This window comes from Caretta caretta, chromosome 16 (assembly GCF_965140235.1).
Source record: "Caretta caretta isolate rCarCar2 chromosome 16, rCarCar1.hap1, whole genome shotgun sequence".
Taxonomy (NCBI): Eukaryota; Metazoa; Chordata; order Testudines; family Cheloniidae; genus Caretta; species Caretta caretta.
The window spans coordinates 5,488,082-5,508,394 of NC_134221.1; the positions used below are offsets into that span (position 1 = coordinate 5,488,082).

At 47.5% G+C, this 20,313-nt stretch overlaps 1 protein-coding gene and 1 long non-coding RNA gene across 3 annotated transcripts in view; one reads left to right on the top strand and one right to left on the bottom strand.

Annotated features, from left to right (window-relative positions):
* NPDC1 (neural proliferation, differentiation and control 1) overlaps positions 1 to 20,313 on the top strand; it is a 132,550-nt gene that overhangs the window by 92,968 nt on the left and 19,269 nt on the right. The window lies entirely within an intron of this gene.
* LOC125623328 (uncharacterized) lies at positions 151 to 19,060 on the bottom strand. Its single transcript, XR_007352966.2, has 3 exons — positions 18,934 to 19,060; positions 14,626 to 14,773; positions 151 to 1,107 (listed from the first exon to the last, which is right to left on the bottom strand). It is a non-coding gene; the product is annotated as an uncharacterized LOC125623328 (long non-coding RNA).

A 20,313-nucleotide genomic window follows, 5' to 3' on the forward strand; every position in this document is an offset into this window, starting at 1 on the left:
TGTAATAACCCAGACATGGAACATTGTGTGTGTGAGAATCTGAAGGTGAACTTGACTGCTCCTTTAATTATCCAAGCTGATCCAATGTAAAAATATAAACAACATGAAGGCTGAATAGCCTATAGGACTTTTGAAGTGCTTTGTATTGTTAATACAAGAGGATGGTAGTAAGGGGGATTTGAGTGTTTTTAAAAATTATTTTGAGCCTTAGTGTCCTGATTTAAAAAGAAACATTTACTTTGATTTCTAAATTGCAGTATTACATTTTACATTCAGATGAGACCTTTACAGATGAAGCCCTGTCTGAACATTAAATATCTCAAGCATTTTGCATAAGAGGAAAAGATTCTTCCTATCCAAAATTCCCTTTCTCTTTTCAAACTACTGCATAGTGCTCTCTGTGCTATTGGCTTCACTGGCTACTGACCTTCCTTCCCAGAGGTGGCTGCATTTCAGTGATGCATTTCTATGTATAGTTTGCAAAGCATGTACTGATCCTTGTGGAGGGACGCTGTAGGAATGAACAGATAGGGGTACCGCAGCCGTCACCTGAAGACAGACTTTCCCTAAGACCCAGCTGGGTACTAGCCGTAGGACGCTGTGAGCTCTTAGTGGGATAAGGGCTGCCTTGAAAGTATGGAGGTGATGGCGCATGTCTGCATATTACCTCGATATTGGTACTGCACATAACAAAATTCATTCTGCACATGGATGAAAAAAATTAGAGGGAACATTGCTGAGCATCATTTCTCTCATACAGACAAACCTCTCTGACATGGAACAGCCATGGAGACTGGAAGGCAGTCGTGGCATGTTCTGCTGCCCTGATTATTAGCTGTGTTTCCCCTCCCCCTGCCCCCGTTAGCATGGTACACCTGGAGAACGTGAAGGCTCCATTTACTCCGGTCTCTGCTTTTCCCTAGGCCACAGGGATCCTCTCCTTAGTGGCTGAAGGAGTTCAGTGTGTCAGGTGTGATCGGATCCATGTCTGCTCTGGGCTCCAGTTCCAGTCGTCTGATTCTGGCATGGCTTTTAATCTCTTCACGTGGCTGGATACCAGAGGCAACTTGTCTTTGCAAGGGAATCCTGCAGGTTGCAGCTCTGCATCTAGGAAACGAAGCTAGTTGAGGTTACTTTGTCAGGAAACAAACTTTGCATGTTTTTTGCCGCATCTTTTTAAAAGAACTGCGCTACTACTGGCAGTGTAGCATTTCTCGTAAGATCTCGTTCCCTGTACGTTCAGATCAACCGTACAAGTTACCATGACTACGCTTGTGGCAGTGCTTAGGAGCCCAAGTCATGGACCAGGGCCATCCCCCTCCCCAGGCGATGTGCTGGGCAAGCACAGGACAAAGGACATCGCCTGCCCCAAAGCGTACAATGTAAGGAACACGGCTCTCTGTGATAGTGCAATCCTGTGACACCCCAAAATGCTGGTTTCCCATGTTCGGACTTCAGTGAAGACTGGGTTAAGCTGAATAACTCTGATGCAGTAAAGTGGGGTCTGTTTCAAGCCAGCTCTCGGGATCGCTCAGTAGAATCCACAGCCTGCCTTAAAGTACACAGGTTAGATCTGAGTTCGGATTTCTCTCCCAAATGTAAAGTCAGTCAGCCAAGGAGATGAATCTGTGTGGCAAGTCCCCTTTCTGATCAGTCTGTCTCCGCGGGTGAGGCTGCTGTATGTAAAGTGGGGCCAGAAGGACCAGGGAGAAGCGAGACGCCCAGTGACCATGATTTGGAAAAGTTCCATGGGTCCTTTAACTGCCACCAGCCAAGGGGAGAACGAGCATCTGTTGACTGTCTCCCGCATGCGTCTCTCCCCTCCCCCACAACCTTGTTTGTTCTGACTCATCCACGAGATGCCAAGACCTGGCATAGGGCAGGAGTTCGTCATGGCCATACAGGGAAGGGCAATAACCATAAAGTACATCTTTATACGCAGCACGTCCACCCTGCGTAATTCAGGATGCTGATACTTGGCTAGAAAGAACTTGCATTTATTGGCAGCCGATAGTCCCTTCTCTGCTGCAGGTTTCCTTTGTGACTCTGAGCAAATCACTTAGCTTGCCATGCCTCAGTTTCCCATCTGTAAATGGGGATAATAGCACTGTTCTACCTCATAAGGATGTGGGCAGGAGAAATACATTTGATTGTGAGGTGCCCAGACTGTGGTGATGGGGGTCATGTTAGTACCTTAGGGTGTTCCCCTTAGTAGCCTTTCCTTGGAACAGACATGTCACCTTTGTGGCTATCCACCAATCCTGACGTGGTGCTGCATGGCGACATTTGCATCTCTGCACTAAGACGTGCCTAGTTTGCATGCGTTCAGGATGGTGCATGGCCTTCTTCCACCAGCCCCAAGCAGTCATCACCTGCCGCAGCAGAGGATTCTCTGTGGGGATGGAACGCTCTTGTCCTATAGGCTTGTTTTTTCGAGTTACGACAACCCAAGCACCTGAGGCAGGCACCGGAATTGCAGTTCTGGGCACAGTGCAGTGGAAACTTTCTCTAGTTGAAACAATGAGGAGTCCTTGTGGCACCTTAGAGACTAACAAATTTATTTGGGCATAAGCTTTCATGGGCTAAAACCCACTTCATTAGATGCATGGAGTGAAAAATACATTAGGCAGTGTATATGTGTATATATAGCACAGGAAAAGATGGGAGTTGCCTTATCAAGTAGGGGGTCAGTGCTAACCAGGTCAATTCCATCAAGGTGGAAGTGGCCTATTCCCAACAGTTGACAAGCAGGGGTGAATATCAACAGAGGGGAAATTACTTTTTGTACTGCTAATTTGTTAGTCTCTAAGGTGCCTCAAGGACTCCTCGTTGTGTTTGCTGATACAGATTAACATGCCTACCACTCTGAAACCTCCATGGAACATGAAAAAGGTCTCCATGGCAATTATCTTTTGAGGCACCTCTCTTCTTAGCCTTTCAAGTGTTTTGTTTTTTATCTTGGCTTCAGCAGTGTAATTCTCCAGCCCTCAATTGAAGGATGGAGTCCTGCCTTTAGCTTTGGATTTTATGCAGCATCTTTTAGCCAAGCATCTTAGTTCACTTCAGCAAGTGTTGGTTGCAACAGACTGAGGTATCCGTCTCTCTTTTACATCCATAGAAACCGAGGCTTGGAAGGTTTGAGCGGCTTGCCCATGGTGACAGAGTTGGAAGCCCAAGACTTCTGGGTCCCTTTAACCATAGGACCATCTCATACTTTTCCAGAGCAGCCTCATGTGGGATTTGAACTAGGAATTTTTCACATCTGAAGTGGGATTTGCCACTAAGCAAACTGGCTGTGCCCTAACCATAATGTTCTCCAGATGTATTTCCAAGCACTTTAGCTTTTCTCCCTGTCGACCCAGGAATAGCCGTATCCCAGACCACGTAATGTTTGGGGCTCATCTTATTTAACCCAGAGTGTGATGATTACCTCATAAACAGAGTGTGTCAGCACCTAAATAAAACATAACCTGCGTCCCCGTGTGCTCGGCTGCAATCGCAATAGTCTCTCTGTATCCCCTAGTGCGGAGCCGGTATGAACTTCCCTTTGAGTGGGGAAAAGGCACTGATTGGTAGAGAGGCCGGAGCGTGAGTGGGCACCACGGGCATGTTTATGCTGCAATAAAAACCCCACAGGAATGAGTCTCGGAGCCCCGGTCATTGGGGCTCAGGTTCCGGGCTAACATGCAGTGTAGGCAGTTGGCCTGGGTTGGAGTCTGGGCTTTGAGAACCTGGCGGGGAGAAGGGTCTCAGAGCCCAGGCTCTGGCCTGAGCCAGAACGCCCACGCTGCAGATTTTAGCCACGCAGCCCGAACCCCATGAGCTGGAGTCAGCTGACCTGGGCCAGCTGCGGCCATGCCATGAGTCTCTTAGCCATGCCACGAGCCTTAGCAGGAGGTCAGACTAGATGATCATAATGGTCCCTTCTGATCTTAATATCTATGAATCTCTTACTGCAGGGTTGATGAACCTTAATAATCTCCCCGCTCCATCCAGTGGGGCCCCAGATCATGGGCTAAGGCGGCTCGGGGGAGGCAGCGGGGCGGCTCGTGCCCTGTGCTCTGGTTTCAACGTCCCCGGCTTGTTTTGACAGGGTCTTTGGAGTACGTTTTTCAGTAGAGACGCAGCCTGTTCATCTCCGTCACCATAGCAACCCTGCTTTGTGTCTGTGGGTTAGCAAACAGCAGTGAGTGGGTCTGGGTTGGGCTGCGCTGCCCATGGGGTGGGAGCTCCCCGCAGCTGTTTAAATAACAAGTGAATCCCGCCCTTCAGTCTCCGCGTTAGTGATGTCAGCCGCGGTTGAGGATGTGGAGCTGTGTCAGCGTGTACGTTCCCTGGTGCTGCGTGGGGGGATGCAGGGCCGTGTTGGTGCGGGGTGGGGTGGATGCAGTGCTGGGGTGGGGGGGGGGTGGCGGGGGGAATGCAGGTCCGGGTCGGCGTGGGGAGGGGATAAGATGCAGCAGCATGTTGGCGTATGCTTCCTGGGGCTGCATGGGGGTCTGTGGATACAGCGGATGGGGGTGGGGAGGATGCATTGCTGGGGGCGGGTAGGCGCAGCACAGTGTCTGTGGGGTGTGTGTATGGATGCGGCGCTGTGTCGGGATGGGGGAGGGGGGCATGGATGCAGTGTCGTGGGGGTAGATTCAGCACTGTGTCCGTGGTGTGTGTGTGTGTGGATGCAGCACTGTGTTGGGAGGGGAGGCATGGATGCAGTGCCCTGTTGCCATACTCTCCCTGGTGCTGCATGTGGGCTGGTTGTGACTGCGCTGTATCTGGATGATACAACCTGCCAGGAGAACGCACCTGTGCTGAGCTGCCCTCTTCTAGCTACAGCCTGCACTGCCTGCTCAGACAAGTGGGTGCGTTACAGGGTTCGGCCTCCAAATCCCATGGAACGTTTATGGGATTTGGGCACCAAAGCTCCCTTTGGGGCCCTTTTGAGAATCCCAGCCTTTCCCTGTCTCTAGTTGCTCTCCCTAGCCCTGCGCTGGGGACAGTGGCCCTGGCAGTCCTTGTCCAGCTGTAAGGTAGACTGGATCCTTTAGAAAGTGTAGAGATCCGTCTTTCCCCGTGGGAACTGTGAGAGCCCTGTCCTCTGGACGCAACACAGCAATAGCCCTTCGCTAGCTCGTTCCACCAGGGAATGAGACAAGGCTCCATAACCTGAGCAGAGTGCCTGGCCAAGTCAGTTCCTGAGAGCAAGAATCTGCTGATCGCCAATATGCCCCGTTAGCCCCAGTCTTCAGCCTCCGGAATTAGAAGCGGGGTGAGGGTTACAAAGGGTTAAACTTCCCCTAGGTGCTGCTCCTGTGACACTGAGCTTAGACTCCCAGCTGTCACTTCTCTCTCTCCCTGGCTCCTGCGATTGGCTGCTGCTCCTGGTGGCAGAGTGTGCGAATGAGCAAGTGTTCCCCCTTCCAGCCCACGCACCTGCACAGAGCCAAGAGCTCAGAGAATAACACAACTGCCTGCACTGCAGAGGGGCTGCTGGTGCCTCCTCTCTGCTGCCTTAGAACCCTCCTGCTCAGAGGGCTGCTGATTTAAAAAAAAATAAATAAAATTAAAAGAAAAATAAAATAAAGATTCTGCTCAAGATGAAACTAAGTCAAGTTTTCCTCCCCGAGTGCTTGTGCGTCCTGGTGACGGTGAGCGTCGGTACTCCAGTGCAGCACGTGCAGCCTGGATTCCAGCACCACAGAGGTAAGAGGGCTCCTCTCTAGGGGTACTGGACGTGTGGGTGTGTGGGTGTGCGCAGCAGGGCCAGCTCCGGGCCCCAGCATTCCAAGCAGGCGCTTGGGGCGGTGGGTAGAAAGGGGCGGCGGTTCCTGCAGCCACGGTGGCGATTCGGCGACGGCTTCTCTGTTCCGCTGGCCGTGGCACCAAATTGGCGGCAGCTTGTTCCTTTCGCTGTCCACGGCGGCAGTTTTTTTCATAGCTGGGGGTGGCAAAACCTGTAGAGCTGGCCCTGGTGTGTGTTCTTTCCTAAACCAATGGATGCAGTCGTCACCTTGGATTAAAATAATTTGCCAAGTGCGGTACCAGCCACCAGTTCCAAACATCTGTCAGGTCTTTAGGGCAGGAGACCGTCTTTTTGTTGTATGTCTATACAGCACCTAGCACAAAGGGGGCCAAGTCTGTGACTGGGGTGCTGAGGTGTCACTGCAACATTTAAAAAATAACAAAAGATTACAAAGCTAACTCCATGAGCAGGGAAAAGTTCACAGTGGGTTCTTCCATCAATCCAGGCTAGTCCATGGAAAAGAAAAAGAACAATGACTCGGTGGGGGCTTCTGATGTGTGATTGAAAGTCTGAGCCCCCTGCGGGAACGCGCAGCGATATGCCAGCAGTGCTTGCTGCCCTGAAGAAAACGTGAGATTTAGTAGAGTACCTCTGGTCATAGCATTGTCGGTCTGGTCAAGCTGTGTCCGGTGTCCCCGTGAAAAGAATGAGATGTATGTAGATTAACTCTTGCTATACCCCCAAGCGTGGTCCAGACTGCATGGGTTCAAACTGTTCTGATGTTTGTGCAGCTGTTAACTGAAAGCAACCATTGTCCCCCACTGCACGGCTGTTTTATTAAGAGCTTGGAAAACTCCAGTCACTAGTGACCACCAGTGAGGGGAGACTTGGTCCTGCCTTACTGCAGGGGGCTGGGCCAAATAAGAACAGCCATACCGGGTCAGGCCAATGGTCCATCTAGTCCAGCATCCTGTCTTCTGACAGTGGCCAGGTGCTTCAGAGGGAATGAACACAACAGTGATGCATTCGCTGTCGTCCACTCCCAGCTTTAGGCAAACTGAGGCTAGGGACACTTCAGAGCAGGGTGTTGCATCCCTGCTCATCCTGCTTAATAGCCCTTGATGGACCTATCCCCCATGAACTTATCTAGTTCTTTTTTGAACCCTGTTATAGTTTTGGACTTCATAGCATCCCCGGCAAAGAATTCCATAGGTTGACTGTACGTTGTGTGAAGAAATACTTCCTTTTGTTTGTTTTAAACCTGCTGCCTATTAATTTCATTGGGTGAACCCTAGTTCTTGTGTTATGTGCAAGAGTAAATAACACGTCCTTATTCACTTTCTCTGCACCCGTCAAGACTTTATAGACCTCTGTCCTGTCCCCCCTTCGTTGTCTCTTTTCCAAGCTGAGAAGTCCCCGTCTTTTTCATCACTCTTCATATGGAAGCTGTTCCACACCCTCAATCATTTGTGTTGCCCTTCTTTGTACCTTTTCCAATTCCTATAGATCTTTTTGAGATGGGGTGACCAGATCTGCACGCAGTATTCAAGAGGTTGGCGTACTATGGATTTATATAGAGGCAATATGATATTTTCTGTCTTATTCTCTATCCCTTCCCTAATCATTCCAAACATTCTGTTTGCTTTTTTGGCTGCCGCTGCACACTGAGTGGATGGTTTCAGAGAACTATCCACAATGACTCCAAGATCTCTTTCTTGAGTGGTAACAGATAATTTAGATCCCATCATTTTGTACATATAGTTGGGATTATGTTTTCCAATGTGCATTTCTTTGCATTTTTCAACATTGACTTTCATCTGCTATTTGTTGCCTAGTCACCCAGTTTTGTGAGATCCCTTTGTACCTCTTTGCAATCTGCTTTGGACGTAACTATCTGGAGTAATTTTGTATCGTCTGCAAACTTTGTCACCTCACCCCTTTTATCTGTTCATTTATGAATATGTTCACCAGCGCTGGTCCTAGTACAGACCCCTGGGGGACACCACTATTTACCTCTCTCCATTCTGAAAACTGACCATTTATTCCTATCTTTTGTTTCCTATTTTTTAACCAGTTACCGATCCATGAGAGGACCTTCCCTCTTACCCCATGACAGCTTCCTTTGCTTAAGAGCCTTTGATGTGGGACCTTGTCAAAGGCTTTCTGAAAGTTTAAGTACACTATGTCCACTGGATCACCCTTGTCCACTGTTTGTTGACTCTCTCAAAGAACTCCAATAGATTGGTGAGGCATGATTTCCCTTTACAAAGGCCATGTTGACTCTTCACCAACAAATCAGGTTAATCTATGTATCTGATAATTCTGTTCTTTACTGTAGTTTCAACCAGAAATTGGCATCACATTAGCTGTCCTCCAGTCATCTGGTGCAGAAGCTGATTTAAATGATTGGTTACATATCACAGTTAGTAGTTCTGCAGTTTCATATGTCAGTTCCTTCAGAACTTTTAGGTGAATCCCATCTGGTCCTGGGGACTTATTACTGTTTAATTTATCAATTTGTTCCAAAATCTCCTCTAATGACACCTCAGTCTGGCACAGTTCCTCAAATTTGTCACCTAAAAAGAATGGCTCAGGTGTGGGACTCTCCCTCATATTCTGTGCAGTGAAGATGGATGCAAAGCATTCGTTTAGTTTTTCTGCAATGACCTTATCATTCCTGAGGGCTCCTTTAGCATCTTGACTGTCCAGTGCCCCCCTGGTTGTTTGGCAGCTTCCTGCTTCTGGTGCACTTAAAGAAATGTTGCTGTTACTTTTTGAGTCTTTGGCTAGTTGCTCTTCAAATTCGTTTTTGGCCTTTCTAATGATACTTTCCTACTTGCCTCGCCAGAGGTTATGCTCCTTTCTGTTCCTCAGTACAGCTTAACGCCCAGGTTTTAAAGGATGCCCTTTTGCCTCTAACCACTTCTTTTACTTTGTTTCAGCACAGCGGCACTTTTTTGCTCCTCTTACTGTAGTTTTTTAGTTGTGGGGGGTATACATTGAATTTGAGCCTCTTCTGGTGTTTTTTAAAAGTTTCCATGCAGCTTGCAGGCATTTCACTTTTGGGACTGTACCTTTTAATTTCTGTTTAACTAGCTTCCTCCTTGAGATGACTTCCCAAGGTCTCTTCCAGCCCTATGATTAGGGGCTGCTCTCTGAGCATGCAGTAGCTACCAAGTGGGGTCAGGGAGGTTTTCCCAAGACGGGCCCTATTGCACAATTCAGCGTGTTAAAAGTGGCTGTTTGATATCATTGTTTGAAAACGCCAAGCACCAGCCTGTGTTAGAGACATGATACCAGCCAATGGTCTGGATAGAAGTCTGGCCCTTTACACTGTTCTCTTCTTGGATACCTTCACTGCCTCCTCCCCCCCCCACCCCACCCCCCACCCCAAAAAAAGGGCAAGACTCCTCTTTGTCCTGTAGATAGACTAGTTTTACGTGTCCAAATCCCATTTCATTGAGAGGTGAGTGCCTAACTCCCTTTGGCTCCTTTGGAAATCCCATGCAGAATGAGCCGGAGAGGGGGCAATCCCGAGAGGGAGACTCAGAAGGGGCTCCTCGAATTGAACATCCCTCTTGTGTCTAAAATCTGCTGACCTGCTAATGCTCCAAGCGGTACCCAGATGGCTGGCAATGAGGCGATTTCCCATTCAGTGCACTGGGCATTCGGCAGCACTGCCTGATAGTCTGTCTCTGTTTCTCCTCAATGCTCTGTTTTTGTGTAAGTGTGTTGTGCACGAACACGGTGGGAGAAAACCACTGCCAGTAAAACCACAAAGAACAGCGGACGGGAGTCTCGAGAGCCAGTGTAGCAGCTCGAACGTGTCCAAAGTCCACACTGTTCCTTTAAAGAGCACGTGCAACCATCCACCTCCTCTTCTGCTCAGCCCTGTTCAGACTGTCCTGCTGTCTGAAACTTTTGTCTGGGTGGGTGAATACACCCCGTAGAAGCTGCATAGGAAAGAGGCAAGTGAAGAGCAAACCTAGAACAGATGCTATTTAAAAAAGCATAACTTCTGTCCAGCTGAGTCCTCTTACAGGGTCTGTTCCCTGAACAGGTGGAAAGGGTTGAATTGCAGGTAGGCTGACCAGACAGCAAGTGTCAAAAATCGGGACAGGAGGTGGGGGGTAATAGGTGCCTATGTGAGAAAAAGACCCAAAAATCAGGACTGTCCCTAAAAAATCGGGACATCTGGTCACCCCAATTGCAGGTGATGCATACAGAGTTCCAGTTAGTCAAATATTTGTCACTAAGCTCTAAGTGCAAGCACTGAGGTAATACTATTTCAGAGGTACTTTAATATTGCATGAAACTAACCCAGTGGCATCAGAAATGCGGCGGCTGATGCCGGGGTTCCTGGGTTGGGGGCGGGGGGAGAGAGAACACCATGAAAACAGCAATAGAAATGTTCGAGATCACTACTGGGTCACATTTGTCCTAAGATGTAGGCTCATAGCAACGTTTCCACAAAAGCGTTTTTCAATTCCAAAGGGAAGTTGCTTTAACAAATTAATGTTCCCGGCACTGTTTTCAATATGACTTATTTATAATCTCATCTATGAGACTTGTCTGTAGTATTCAAGTGCCCTGCAAACAGTAAGTTTAGCCTTAACACCCCTTCTCCCCCATCCAGAGTCGTTAGCCCCATTCTAAAGGTGAGGGAATTTAGGTATGGTGAGGTGGTGGCTTACCAGAGATCACACAGTCAGAAACAAACCCCCTGTTTCATGGGTCCCAGTTCTGTGCCATAGCTACAAGACAAATCTTCCTCTTGTAATGCCGACATCACAGCTGTTTGCTGACACATGAGACTCTGAAAGTGAAATGGGCAGGTCTGATATCCTGTTCATCTCAGCTTGGACAATGAAAATAAGTAATACCTTTAAAGCTGTCAGTTTTTAATAAGAGGTGTTTGTGATGTAGGAAAGGAGCCTTTGGATTTATCTGCCAGCGTCCTTTTCATTCTTTCCATCAGTAGAAGTGCAGCTCAGTTCACCACTGGGGGTCTCCCTTGACTCAAATATAAAAAGAACAGGAGGACGTGTGGCACCTTAGAGACTAACAAATTTATTAGAGCATAAGCTTTCATGAGCTACAGCCCACTTCATCAGATGTTAGTCTCTAAGGTGCCACAAGTCCTCCTGTTCTTTTCGTGGATACAGACTAACACGGCTGCTACTCTGAAAGCTGACTTAAATATGGTTCACTTTTAATGCCATTGTAGCTATGTGCTGTGCTTAGTGTAGTCATTCTCAGGTCGGCCTCAGGGCTGCTTTTTCCCACAAGCAGAATCTGTGCAATGTTAACCCATTGTGTACACTTGCAGGGTAATCTTTGTTGCAATTGACAACTGCCTCCTGAAAATTTGTCCAGTATTAAATGCTGCTTAAACTCCTGTTTCAACTTCAGGGTTCTTTTGTTTAAATGGATGCTAAGAAAGCATAGCAGCTGGGGAAAAACTATTTTAGGGTCAGTCGGGCAAAACGGCATGAGTGTGATTCCTGTAATGTAAATGCAGCTCCGTGTGGGATGCCGTAGGCTGAAGGTGCCCGTTTAAAATCCTGGTCTTCCTTTAGGGTTTGTCTAGACACAGAAGTTGTACTGGTTTACTGTAAGTCTGTTTAAAAACTGGTTTAGTTAAACAGCTGCCAGCTCCTGTGTGGATGAACTTATATTGATTTAAAACTTGGTTATATTGGTGTAGCTTGTGCCTGTAAATTTACTGGTGCAAGTTAAATGGCTACAGAGCAGGTTTGGATTGATAGGCGTGTCCACACCCTAAGTGGCACCCACTTAATTAAATCAGTTTAACAGAACACCTTTAGTTACAGCAGTGCAGTTTTGTGCATAGCTAAGGGTGATCAGACAGCAAGTGTGAAAAATCAGGACAGGGGGTGGGGAGTAATAGGAGCCTATATAAGAAAAAGACCCAAAATCGTGACTGTCTCTGTAAAATTGGTTTCAGAGTGGCAGCTGTGTTAGTCTGTATCAGCAAAAAAACGAGGAGTCCTTGTGGCAGCTTAGAGACTAACCAATGTATTATGCCCAAATATATGTTAGTCTCTAAGCTGCCACAAGGACTCCTCGTTTTTTTTTGCCTATAAAATCAGAAAATCTGGTCACCCTATGCGTAGCTCAGGCCCCAGACGTTGGTATGGTTTATATTGATATAGCTAAACCGATTGCTCGAGTCCACACTTCTCTGCATGCATCAGTTTAAGTTACTTTGCTTGTGAAGTATCACGTCCACATAGCACAGCAATATTCCAATAGCTCACAGTCTACTGCTGCCCTTCTCCACCCATCAATACGTGCAGAAGTAACCCCCATAATGGCTGCTCTCATCCACTGCAACTTAGCCTGTGGTCATGTAGATTTCTCCAAGGAGCCTGATCATCAGCTTCAGTGGAGCGGACGCCAATTTGTACTAGCTGAAGCTCAGCCCAGGTGTGGGTAGCAGGCGAGAGCCTTACTCCGCGGATTGATAGACAGACAGCTCCTCATTCTGCAGGCCACGCAGCCCTTCTGTTTACATAACTTCCTACCTGTTGGCTTCATGCCATTTGAATCACCTGCTCGCTGAGGCTAGAGATGTGCCAGGCAGGTGGTTTAGCTGCGGCCCGTGGAGTGAGACTTTCACTGCTCTACCCACTGCTGCATTGGTGGATGCTGTTTGTCTCCTTTGCTGACATTTCTCAAAACCGCAGCCAGGGACGTGGGTGTTTCCGAAGATTGCAGGTGAAAATGGTACTAGTTGTAGCATAACTCTGGACGCACTAACTGGTGCTTCTCCCTGAACTCCCCAGCTCAGAGGGCTCTTGGGTTGGCCAGATATATGGCACGTGGGCTCTCCTAATAAGTCTGCCTCTAAGAGAGAGACTGTAGCAGAGTCCGCTTGAAAAATGCCTGAGACAGAAGCAAATCTTGCAAAGAGCAACTTTTCTGCGGGCTGTGCCAAGGCAAATGAAGGCACCAGAGCACAGTGCAGCCCTTTCACGTTCAGCATGTGTTTAGCTTGGCAGGATGCTCTGAGAGCATATTCCTCAAGCAAGTCTCTTCCGGGCTGGCACGATGAGAAGCAGTTTCTTAATTGCTCGCTTCCAGGCATGTGGCATGGAAGAATCTACTACTCACAGCCCTGCTGATGTACCTCAGTCCTGACCTGTAGTTCCCCCTGCTGATGGAATTGCAGTAGGGCTTTTTAGCGATGTTTCCAAAGCAGACTGTGATCATCCCTTCCCCCCCCAACTCAGTCACTTAACAGCAGATCCAAAGCCTATCTTTCTAAAGCTGTATGTGGGCAAAACCAGGTCCCATAATTCGCTACCAGCCCCTCTCCCCAGTGCCAGCAATGGGGAGAGCTGCAGTGTAGACAGGATGCAGATACCCTATTATCATGCTGTTGAATCTTGAGTAGAGCATGTATAGACCGCACAGGTTTAACCCCCCCTGCAGCCTCTCCACCACCGCTGCTACATCTGGCGGCCTAGGTTAAAGGTGCGACTGCTGCCAGTAGATATGCGGGGTTATGGTTCCCACCTACGCTGTCCCACTGAGTCTCCTTAGCCAGGCTTGTGAAGGGCAATGGAAAATTCCTTCACAGTAAGAACGGCCCTCTTTGACTGGTATGGCTTCGGTACGGGGCAAGCGGTCTGTGAAATCCAGCTGTCCCTGCTCAACCAGAAAATTGTTTTGTGGCCACTAGAGGGAGGAAGGTGCACGCCCCAAAACCAGGCTATGCAGAGCGTGTGGTGACAAGGATGGCAGAAGGCAGAGCTATTCCGGTTGCCTCCTGCTGCTCCGCTTTGTTGGGTCCGTTAGCTCAGTAACAGCTCTCCAGCAGGGCACACCAGGCCACCTTCCGCTCTCAGTGCTCTCTGACATGAGCTGCCTTTCCACCTCTAAGCCCAACGGTGAAAGCATTTGCGTCCCCGAAGGGGGGCTGCAAATCCAATTTAGATGTGGGTGCTTTTGTGCTAATTTGATTCATGTTACTTGGCCTCCTTATCGCTTGCCTACAGGAGAAAGTTGCACCAGTTTAACTCAAGGTGTGAATTTAAAATTTAGTTAAACTTGTGCAACAGGCTATATATAGAATCATAGAATTGTAGAATATCAGGGTTGGAAGGGACCTCAGGAGGTCATCTAGTCCAACCCCCTGCTCAAAGCAGGACCAGTCCCCAACTAAATCATCCCAGCCAGGGCTTTGTCAAGCCTGACCTTAAAAACCTCAAAGGAAGGAGATTCCATCACCTCCCTAGGTAACGCATTCCAATGCTCTTACTTCAGTTTAAGCCAGGTTTATTGTGGTCTAACTTAAAGTGATTAGGAACAGGTTTAAGGTAAGCTAAAATTACCCACTCGTAAACCAAAATAAGAGTGTCCACGCAGGAGTCTGCACCAGTTTAACTTAAATTGGTTTAAAAACAGATTTAGGTTAAACTGATGCAACTTATATGTGTAGACAAGGGCTTAGTTCCCACTTTGTAGGGGAAAAGGTTTAACTTTCAAGGGACGTAGAAGTACAGTCTTGGAGAACACGCTGCTGTCAAGGATGGATACCGTGTGTGTATGTGTAGACATCAACCTAGAGTATACCTTATTGACCTCCATTTTCCTGGGGCAAAATCTGTTTGTCCCTTTCCCCACAGTCCTAGCCAGCAGCCCCAGAGGTGTCCCGGAGGTTGCCCTGGGGGCCTGAGCTGTTTGGTTAGCATGGCTGCAGCAGAGCTGTTTGGAGCAATGAACAAGGAGGTGTATGCGACACCCTTCAAAGCAGTCATTCTGCAGCCGTATGCGAGAGAAGGAGATGTAGCCCCCTCCAACTTACAGCGCACTTGTCAAACGCTCTCCCTCCACCAACCAGAGACTGAGTCGCTCACCTGGATTATAGGGCTTGCAGGGCTGAATACACCTTTGCTCGCTGGTTGTTACCAGCTGAACCTGAGTTGGGCTGATGGAGGTTGATGTCCACTGGTCAGAGAGGCCTGGTGTTCTGGTCTGGGCATGCACCGCTTCCCTTAGTGGAGCCTGCAGGAGAAACAGGAAGATTCTGATGCACTGTGGCTGGCCTCCCGAGGTAATTTATGGAGCTGGGGTTAAAAATAGCCCCTCTTCCCTGCTGTGGAATTACCCAGCTGCTTCCAGGCCTTAGCTGTGCTGGGGCCTGGTCTACGCTTAACTTCTCTCGATATAGCTATGTTGGTTGGGGATGTGACACTTTGTTTTTTCCCAACAGAGCTAGATCTGTGTAAGCCCTAATGCAGACGCACTCTTACACTGGCATAAAAGCACTTTTGCTGGTGTAGTTTATGTCTCTTGGGGAACTGGTTTAAACTGTGCTGGCAGAAACACTTTTTTGCCGCTATAAGCTGCGTCTACACTAGGAGGGTTTGCTGATATAGCTATGCTGGTATAGCTGTGCCAGCAAATCTTTTCTAGTGTAGACAAGGCTGGGAGTTTAATAGTGTAAACTAATGAGGTAGGAAGGACACACACGTTTATTCATTGTTTGACCCAATAGCGGACCCGAGGGCTAACCCTGGCTAGGTACAAACATTTAGATCCCATCTACAGCAGAGTTCCTTTGTTTTCAAGAAACCAAACACTGGGCTGGATCCTCAGCTAGTGTAAATGGCATCGTTCTGTGGACTTTGGCATCCAGTTCAGATAAGCCAGCATGAGTTAGTGTGTGGCCAAAGCTGCAGTTCCTGAGGAGGACCGACACTCCTGGAGCAGCTCAGTAGGAAGGAAATAGGGATGGGCCTCTGGCTCCTGTATTTTTGGAGGGACAGGATGAGAGTGTAGGGTCTGCGAAGATGGAATTGCATTGTCCTAACTTCACCTTGTGCCTGCGGGTTGGTGAGAGAGCAGCGCTGTGACAGGACTTGGAGGCTGGAAGTGTCTCCTAAGACTGCTGCTAGTGGAGAGGAGAGGGGGCGCGTACAGACACCCTGTACTCGTCCCGGGATGTTCAGGAGCCGCTGCAGCTATGCGAGGGTTACCCGGAGTCCGAGGCGGAGTTCAGCCACTCGTGGGCTCCCAGAGTAGCCTTTTCAGAAATGTGTCACCCTTTCCGTATTGGTCGCCTCCTTCGCAGTGTGGAATCTCCTGCACTAAGGAGAAGCCAGGCTGCATCCCCGCAGGCTTTGCGCCAGCTCAGAGCATGCATTGGCCCTGGGCAGGCAGGGCAGCGCTCCCGGAAGTACTCCATGTTGTTTGACCCACTGAACTGGGCTCACTGCCCCTAGGGAGGAGGAATGGAGGGAAAGGAGCCACAGCCCTGGCCTTAGCCCTCACCGCAGGTTCCTTTCGCTCTGTAAATAATTAACACAGCCCATCACCTGGTAGGCAAGTAGAGCGCTGCACAAGCCTCTGCTCTTAAAACTTGACCCCATCATGCCAAAGTCTTGCGAGGGTGGAGATATTAGTACTTGTATCTTATGGGCTTTGTCATCTAAGACTCCCCAAGTGCGGTGTAGTGATGAGATAATTATCAGTAGCCATATTTTACAGATGGGGAAACTGAGGGCACAGAGACAGTGACTTGCCAAAGATGAGATTTCACCCAGAAATCCTGACTCTTAGTCCCATGCTCTCGCCACCTGTAAAACCAAGCTAACCCCCAATTTGTTAGCAAGTCAGGCTGAATTCATGAATGGCGGGGAGCGTGCTTAGCAGCGTGGGTAGACACAAACACCTGCTAGCTCCGCTCAAGCTAGTGCACTAAAAATAGCAGTGTGGCTGCAGCAGCTTGGGCTAGCTGCCCAAATACATACCCAAGGGGCTGGGGCCGGTTTGTGCTGGGGTGGCTAGCCCGTGCTGTTGCAGCCATGCTGCTATCGTTAGCGTGCTAGCCTGTCTGCCCCTGCTGGGAAGCACCCACCCCGCTGCACTGTGCATGGGATGCAAATGAATATGTAAATCACGGATCCTGTGCCTGGCACGGACCTGAGCACACAGTCAGCACATAGGCTTTAAGGCACTGCCCCTGCTGCTGTTGCAAACAGAGTTTGGGACCTGTATTTAAAGCCTTTCAGTGGTGGTCCTGCCGCAGTGGTTCTAACGGGGCTTGGCTAACCGGTGAGAACCTGTGCACCCATGTTAAACTAGTTTTGAAAACTACTTATAGCCTGGGAAAGAACACGGCTTGGTTTTAGCTATACCAAGGGCTAGTCTACACTCCACTGCTTCTGCAGATAACGCTATGCTGGTATATCTGTACCGACAGAGGCCCCTAGTGCAGACCCAGCATCTGCTGACAGGAGGAGTTTTTCTCTTGGTGGTGTAACATCGCCTAGTGATGACACTAGCTATGCTACTAGAAGCACGTGTGCGCGAGACACCCCAGACTGACATAGCTGTGATGCAAAACTTCGTAGTGTGGATCTCCCAGATACACACGCTTCTCTCTGGCGCTCTGTAGCTGGAGCTTAAACACCCTTCCTTTCCAGAGGAAACCTGGCCCTTGATTCAGTTTTAGTGAAACTAAAGGTTCGTAAAGCCTAGACCCGATACATTTTTCCCAATGCTTATTTAAAACTTCCTGTGGAGAAAGGTTTCAGAGGAACAGCCGTGTTAGTCTGTATTCGCAAAAAGAAAAGGAGTACTTGTGGCACCTTAGAGACTAACCAATTTATTTGAGCATGAGCTTTCGTGAGCTACAGCTCACTTCATCAGATAGAGTCTTTAACAAACCTTCCCATGCAGCACGTGTGTGACCCACCTCTCCTCTCCCTTTTGCTAGTGCAAAGGAACCTGGAGATGAAACTGCCTAGAAATACCATGGAACTAACCAGCCTGTTTTTATTGGCAAGCCTGAAAGAGAAGCAACAAGCCAACAGCATCCCTAGTGAAACGCTAACTCGAATTTAAAAACTTCCCTTTAAATATCCTACCTCCATGATGCAATCCCCATTGACTGGACAGGCGGCAGAAGCAGGCCCATGGTTAGCACACACTGTTTTAAAAAGAAAAGGAGTACTTGTGGCACCTTAGAGACTAACCAATTTATTTGAGCATGAGCTTTCGTGAGCCACAGCTCACTTCATCAGATGTTTACCGTGGAAACTGCAGCAGACTAAAGCAGTTAAAGCAGTTAAAGTCTGCTGCAGTTTCCACGGTAAACATCTGATGAAGTGAGCTGTGGCTCACGAAAGCTCATGCTCAAATAAATTGGTTAGTCTCTAAGGTGCCACAAGTACTCCTTTTCTTTTTGCGAATACAGACTAACACGGCTGTTCCTCTGAAAACTGTTTTAAAAGATACCCTGTAGGATTGCATCAGTGCTGAGAAATGCGTATATATTTCCTGATGTCTATGTACCCAGAACATCATCTTGATATGGAGCTGGAAATCATCAAGCCCTGTTTACACAAGCACTTCACCCTTTGCTGGAGAACAGGTGCTAAACATACTAGACCAGTAGTTCCCAAACTTTAAAAACCTGTGAACCCCTTTCACTAAAATGTCAAGTCTCGTGAACCCCTTCTTAAAAATGAATATTTCCAGGGATTCTCTCCTTTACCTGAGTATAAATTATTAAAAGCCGTGATCTTGGAAATATAAAATTTGTTTTTATGACATGCTCATTACACACTATGTATTATTAATTATTATTTATCATTACAGTATTTTTATTACATTATGCAAACGGCAACACTCTTCCCAGATCTCACTTCGTAGCTTGTATCACTTTGAATAAGCCTGTTATAAGAGAAGGCTCCTAGGTTTCATCAAGGAGTATCAGCTGTGAAACAGCAGGAAGGGATTTAAGAAGCCAACTCAAAGAGTTCCTCCTACACACGCATTCAGGTCTTGAGCAGTCCAGGCAAACAACGCACGCTACAACAAAGCTTAAACTTGTTCTTCGTAATAATTTTAAAAACAATACTAGCTGCCTATTTAATTTTAAAAACAGCAAAAAATATCCACCTCCCTTTTTATTTCTTATAGGGAGTCTTGAAGTTTAAATCTTCTCAGTGTGATAGATAGGCTTGCTTTGATCTGCTTCGGTCCTGGAAATCCAGGGGCTCCGGGCTGCTGGCCCCGTGCTGCCTGGGGTCCCTAGGCACAGCTCTGTCCGCTGTTAGGGATTTTTTCCCCGAGAACCCTCTGTAACATTTCGGTAACCCCCAGGGGTTCACAAACCCCAGTTTGAGAACCACTGTGCTAGAGGCAATCATATTTACCATAGCAGTAACTCCAGCTTTGCCTTTAGCAGTTCCTGGCACGTCGGGGTATGTAAAGGCTTTTCCGGGATCAGAGCTTAAAAGTTTTGTTGAGTTTAAAAGAAGTCCTATCCTTTTCCCCAGCTGATCCTGTGGTTCTGCACCCTGGTCGGGTTGTTTACTCACCCACAGTAATTTATTTATGTGCCTGTTAAATATAAACTTCGACAGTAACATCTGCACAACATGGTAAGGTGAAGTTGTGGAATATGCCCTGTTTCAACAGATCTAGACATAAAAGGGTGTCCTTCTGGACTGAAAGGGAAACATTTTAATAAACACAGTGCAATGCAAAATGGATCCTTTTGGATTATAGTCACTTTTCTAATTTGGATTTTAGGAGTCACGTATCATAGAAGCTAAATGCAGGGGCTGCTTTCCTTCCAGGCATCTGGATTTCATATTCTCTGCTTTTAGCAAGTTTCATGCTTAAATGTAAAACTGTCCTAGATCCTTAATTCATTATAGCAGAGTTATCTCATTTGGTACTGGCCGGTGTGGGTGCTAGAGTCTTACCAGCCAAATAGCACATGCTGTTTTCCAAAGAGCTGCAGAGATGAAGATCACTGTATAAATAATGATTATTGTGTTGATAGAATCCAGTGTGAAACGGAGACAGGATTTATTTCATGCTTTCTATCAACGCTAAACCTAACATAAGGGTTAGTCTTCTCGCTGCTCTACCAGTATCCTCCTCTGATATGATCTAAACAAATAGAATACAAGATGGATGATATGAGACCCCCCCCCCCTTTTTTTGAGAGAGAGAGCGAGCGAGCTCTGGCCTCACGCTTTCTGTGCTCTTGTGTGCACTAGAAAAGTTGCATCAGGTTAACCAAATAGATTTTAAAATCCATTTTAACTTGTACAAACTCCTAACGCACATGCCTTTAAATGTTAAACCCTCATTTAAATCTGTCTAGATTGCAACTCAATTAAATTAAAATCAGTGTAATTAAACTGGTGCAACCCTTACCTAGACAAGGCCACAGAGAGCTAGTGTAACTGGTTTTCTCTTTAAACTGATTTTAGACTGATCTAGCTAAACCTGTGACAGCATCTAATACCGGTGCTCTTAAATCAGGTTAACCTTTGCTTAAATTAGTGTAGCTTAATTAGGTAAATCAGATGCAGTATTGCCAACTCTCGGTGTTCAAAACCCATGATTCAGACCCTAAAAACCATGAGGCTGGCTTAAAAATCATGCAATTTTATAAAAATATAATATATTTGGGGTTCTTTTTATTTCCCTTCTGGCTTCTGAGACTTTAGGGGGCATTTGAGTCAGATGTTCAGGCTTTTCTCTGAAAACTTCAGGGCTAGAGATTTCCTACTTTTAAA